A 6,000-nucleotide genomic window follows, 5' to 3' on the forward strand; every position below is an offset into this window, starting at 1 on the left:
CAAGTCTGCCTGTGTAGATACTAATCAGTTTTCCTTTTCCTTGGCCGACTTTTTGCAGGAAGGTAGTCTGGGAACTAAACCATTCTCGTTAGCATTTTTGTGTCTCTTGGCCATAAGTAATTCCGTGCTGTATTTCATGTCTTTGTAAATTACCTGTTAAATTCAAATTCATATTGTTTTAGTTGTGAAGACAGAAAAGTGTAATGAAGTGGGCCTGCCTGTCCCCGCAGTTGCTGGCCCTAGGAAAAGAGTACACATTGATGTCCCTAAAATATATTTTAAGTATTTAAATTTTTAATCAAGTTTTCAAATTGTGAAATAAAATGTTCTAGTCTTTTACAAACATACCTTCATTACAACAAAGTAGACCAATATGTGTAAAGCTATTTTCATGACTGAATGCTGGAAAAATATCAAAGATAACTGAATTCACTTATTACGGATATTTGATGATTGGTGAATTTTGAATAATAAAATATTTACCTGTAAAATCAGAAATTAGTATATAGTCCATAATTTTATTTTCAATTTAGATAAATTAACAAATATGTTACAATCAAGACTTTTGTGTTCTATAGACAGTATGATTTAAGCATTAAAACAATATGTAATTGTATTCAAAATATACTGATTTGAGTACATTTTCATCAAAAACATGAAATAATATAACAAATTTTTTTTTTTTTTTAGGGGTGCTTGGGTGGCTCAGTTAAGTGTCCTTGATCTCAGCTCAGCTCTTAATCTCAGGGTCATGAGTTCAGGCCCTGAATTGGATTCCGCAATGGATGTGGAGCCTACTTTAAAAGAAATTTTTTTCCTTTAAAATGTTTTGAAATATTAAAATCTCTTAAGATTAAGATAAAATATGAATTATTAATGAACATTTATCTTAAATAAAATTATTTAATACTGAAGCTATTTTTAATAATTAAACTTATTAAATGTTTTTATAAACATACTTAGCCACCATCCTAATGTTTACTTGTCCTCTGCCATTGTAGAATCCATATTGTGTCCATGCAGTTTATGTCTAGATTTACATGTGTACAAATTAATAGTATGAATGGCTTAGAACTACAAAATGTTCCTCAGTCACCATGTGCAACTGTTGCAAATACTGTGTACTAAATTGCTAGTACTTCCAGAGCCACAGGTTGGAATGCAAAGAAAAGCAGGAAAATGGACATTTGGCACGATTAGGAAGCAGTTGTTCATTATGCAAGAAGCAACTGTATTTTTGCTCTGCTAGAGGAAGGATTTGGCAGTGAATTAATGTATTTTCTCATACCTGACCACTTAGGTTTCTCAAATTCTACCTCCATTCTAAAGCATAGAGAAGAATGTCAGTATTGGCACAACCTACAACCTTCTCAGCATTGTTTTGGCCTCCTCTTCCCCTTAAACTTTTTCTTTAAAAGATTTATTTAGGGATGGGATGCCTAGGTGGCTCAGTCGGTTCAGCAACTGCTTTTGGCTCAGGTCATGATCCAGGGTCCTGGAATCGAGTGCCGCATTGGGCTCCTTGCTTGGCAGGGAGCCTGCTTCTCCCTCTGCCTACTGCTCCCCCTGCTTGTGCTCTCTCACTCTCTCTGGCAAATTAATAAATAAAATCTATTTTAAAAATTAAAAAAATAAGATATATTAAAAAATAAATTAAAATAATAAATTAAAATTTAATAAATAAAAATTTAATAAATTAAATAAAAATAAATATTTATTTATTCCAGAGAGAGAATGAGCTCTGGGGGGGCGGGCAGCATGGGCAGAGGGAGAGAATCTCCAGCCCAATTCCCTGCTGAGCATAGAGAGCCCTAAGAGGGCCTCAATAGCACGACCCATGCGATCATGACCTGAGCTGAAACCAAGAGCCAGATGCCCAACTGACTGAGCCACCCAGGCACCCCCACTTTTTTTTAATAGAAGTTTTCTAACATATACAAAATAAACAGAATAGTGTAATTAACTGAAGTCCCCTTCTTTCAAAGGCATAGTCAAGGAAAATGTTTCTCTGGGGCCTGAAGGTTTGAGTTACAAGAATGAATGTATGTGTTCATGTTTAAAGGACTTGCTGGGCCAGTTGTGGATTCTGAGTGAATAAAGATTCCTGTGTGCTCCTTAATAAAATTGTGTGTGTGTGTGTGTGTGTGTGTAGGAGAGAGACAGTGATGTACAAAAATTACTATTTTTATGCTTTGTGCTTTCCATGTCTTAAATCCTTCTGTACTGCAAAGTCATGGATATCCTCCTGTATTCCCTTCTAGTAATTTTTAAACATTTACTTATTACATTGGGTAAATAATGAATCTATAGTTTATTTTTGCGAATGTGCGATATAGAGGTATAATTTTGTTTCATATGGTGAGTCAATTTTCCTAATACCATTTATCAACTAGTTTACCTTTTTCCCTCTGATTTATAGTCTTACATATACATGAACTTACAATATATGTTTGGGTGTGCATTTGGACTCTTCTGTTTTATTGATCCACTTATTTCCTATTCTTAACACTTTTTTTTTTTTTAGTAATTGTGACTTTGTAAAATGTCTTAATATCAAATAGGATGATTATTCCCCTTTTTACTTTAGTTTTAAAAATTTTAAATTCCAGTATAATTAATGTGTGTTATATTAGTTTCAGGTATACAATATAGGGACTCAGCAGTTCTATACATTACTCAGTGCTCATCACAATAAGTGTAATCTTAATTCCTTTCACCTATTTCAACCATCCCCCTACTCTCCTTCCCTCTGGTAACCAACAGTTCTCTATATTTAAGAGTGTGGTTTTCGTTTTTTTCTTTTTTTCTTTGTTTATTTCTTAAATTCCACATATGATTGAAATCAGATGGTATTTGTCATTCTCTGACTTATTTCACTTAGCATTATACTCTATGGTCTATCCATGTTGTGCAAATGGCAAGATTTCATTCTTTTTTATGGCTGAGTAATATTTCACTGTGTAGCTACACCACATCATCTGTGTCATTCATTTATTGATGGACACGTGACTGTTTCCATAATTTGGTTACCGTAAATATTGTTGCATTAAACATAGGGGTGCATATATCTTTTCACATTTGTGTTTTTGTATTCTTTGGGTAAATAAACAGCAGTGGAATTACTGGATCATATGGTAGTTCTATTTTTACTTTTTTGTGGAACGTCTATACTGTTTTCCAGACTGGCTGCACTAGTGTGCATTCTCACAAACGGTGCACAAAGGTTCCTTTTTCTCCACATCATCGCCAACAATTGTTTCTTTTTTTTTTTTTTTAAGATTTTATTTATTTATTTGCCAGAGAGAGAGAAAGCACAAGTAGGGGAAGCATCAGGCAGAGGGAGAGGGAGAAGCAGGCTCCCCGCTCAGCAGGGAGCCTGATGCAGGACTCGATCCCAGGACCCTGGGACCATGACCTGAGCCGAAGGCAGACGCCCAAGGACTGAGCCACCCAGGTGCCCCAACAATTGTTTCTTGTGTTGTTGATTTTCACCATTCGAACAGGTGTGAGGTGATATCTCATTGTTTTGATTTGTATTTCCCTGATGATGAGTGATGTTGAGCATCATTTCATACGTCTGTTGGCCATCTGTATGTCTTCTTTGTAGAAATGTCTGTTTGTCTTTTGTTCATTTTTTTAATTGTATTTTTTAAATTATATTTTTAGTTGTATTTTTTTTTTGGTATTGAGTTGTATAAGTTTTTTTATGTATTTTGAACACAACCCCTTATCAGATATATCATTTGAAAATATCTTCCGCCATTCAGTAGGTTGTCTTTTTGTTGTTGATTGTTTTCTTTGCTGTGCAGACTTTTTATTTTGATGTAGTCCCAATAGTTTTTTTGATTTTGTTTTCTATGCCTTAGGAGACCTATCTAGAAAAATGTTGCTATGGCTGATGTCAGAGAAATTACTGCCTGTTCTCTCTTTTAGAATCTTTATGGTTTCAGGTTTTGCATGTAGTTCTTTAATCCATTTTGAATTTTTGTGTATAGTGTAGGAACGTGGTCCAGTTTCATTGTTTTGCATGTGGCTGTCCAGTTTTCCCAGCACCATTTGTTGAAGAGACTGGCTTTTTCCCGTTGTATGGTCTTGTCTCCTTTGTCATAGATTAAATGACCATATAATTAATCATGGATTTATTTCTGTGATTTCTGTTCTGTTGATCTGTGTGTCTATTTTTGTGCAAGTACATACAGTTTTGATTACTACAGCTTTGTGTATATCTTGAAATCTGGGATTGTGATACTTCAAGTTTTGTTCTTTTTCAAGATCGATTTGGCTATTCTGGGTCTTTGTGGTTCAATCAAATTTTAGGATTATTTGTTCTAGTTCTGTGAAGACTGCTGTTGGTATTTTGACAGGAATTGTATTAAATCTATAGATGGCTTTGGGTAGTATGGACATTTTAACAATATTTGTTCTCCTGGTTCCAATAGCATTCCATTTATTTGTGTCATCTTCAGTTTCTTTCATCAGTGTTTTAATAGTTTTCAGAGTACAGGTCTTTCACTTCCTTGGTTAAGTTTATTCCTAGGGATTTTATTATTTTTGGTGCAAATGTAAATGGAATTGTTTTCTTAATTTCTCTTTCTGCCACTTCATTATTAGTGTATAGAAATGCAACAGATTTCTGTATGTTGATTTTGTGACCTTACTGAATTCATTTATCAGTTCTGGTAGTATTTTAGTGGAGTCTTTAGGGTTTTTTATGTATAGTATCCTATCATATGGAAATAATGAGAGTTTTATTTCTTCCTTACCAATTTAGATTCCTTTTATTTATTTTTTTCTTTTCTGATTGCTGTGGCTAGGACTTCCAGTACTGTGTTGAATAAAAGTAGTGAGAGTGGACATCCTTGTCTTGTCCCTAATCTTAGGGGGAAAGCTCTCAGTTTTTCACCATTGAGTATGATGTTAGCTGTGCATTTTTCATATATGGCCTTTATTATGTGGAGATATGTTTCCTCTAAACCTCTTCCCTTTATTTTTGAATAGTATTTTTGCTGGTATAGAATTATGGTATGTAGTTTTTTTCTTTCAGCACTTTGTAATTTCTTCCTTGCTCTCTCTCTTTCTTTCTTTCTTTTCTTTCTTTCTTTTTAGCACTTTGTGATTTCTTGTAGTGTCCTTGTCTGGCTTTGGTATCAGGATAATGCTGACTCACGAAGTGAGGTTGGAAGTATTCCTCCTCTTCTGTTTTTAGGAGCAGGTTGAGAAGGATTGGTTTAGTTCTCTAAATGTTTGGTAGAATTTACCAGTGAAGCCATCTGGTCCTGGACTTCCCGTTGTTGAGAGTTTTTTTTTTTTTTTTTTTAAAGGTTTTATTTATTTATTTGAGACAGAGAGAATGAGAGATACAGAGAGCACATGAGAGGGGGGAGGGTCAGAGGGAGAAGCAGGCTCCCTGCCAAGCAGGGAGCCTGATGCGGGACTCGATCCAGGGACTCCGGGATCATGACCTGAGCCGAAGGCAGTCGCTTAACCAACTGAGCCACCCAGGCGCCCCTGTTGAGAGGTTTTTGATGACTCATTCTGTCTCCATACTAGTGACTGATCTGTTCAAATTTTCTATTTCTTCATGATCCAGTCTTATATCTCTCTAGGTTATATGTTTCCTCTAGGTTGCATTTCTTCTAGGTTGTCCAATTTATTGTTCATTGTCTCTTATGATCCTTTATATCTCTGTAATTTGAATTGTAATGTTTCTTTAATTTATGATTTTGAGTCCTCTTTATTTTTTCTTGTTAACTCTAGCTAAAGAGTTGTCTATTTGTTTATCTTGTTAAAAATCCAGCAATTTTCATTGATGTATTGTCTTTTTAGTCTGTCCTTTATTTCCACTTAGATCTTTGTTATGTCCTTCCTCCCCCTAACTTTGGGCTTAGTTTTTTCTTCTTTTTCTAGTTCCTTGAGGTGCAAAGGTAGGTTATTTGTTTGAGATCTTTCTTTTTTCTTTTACTATAAACATTTTTCACCATGAATTTATCTTTTTTTTTT

At 34.6% G+C, this 6,000-nt stretch overlaps 1 protein-coding gene across 1 annotated transcript in view; it reads left to right on the forward strand.

Moving 5' to 3' along the window:
- The window catches only part of SYCP2 (synaptonemal complex protein 2), a 79,557-nt gene that overhangs the window by 1,281 nt on the left and 72,276 nt on the right, over positions 1-6,000 (forward strand). The window lies entirely within an intron of this gene.

This window comes from Leptonychotes weddellii, chromosome 10 (assembly GCF_054177405.1).
Source record: "Leptonychotes weddellii isolate Sample4059 chromosome 10, ASM5417740v2, whole genome shotgun sequence".
Classification (NCBI taxonomy): Eukaryota; Metazoa; Chordata; class Mammalia; order Carnivora; family Phocidae; genus Leptonychotes; species Leptonychotes weddellii.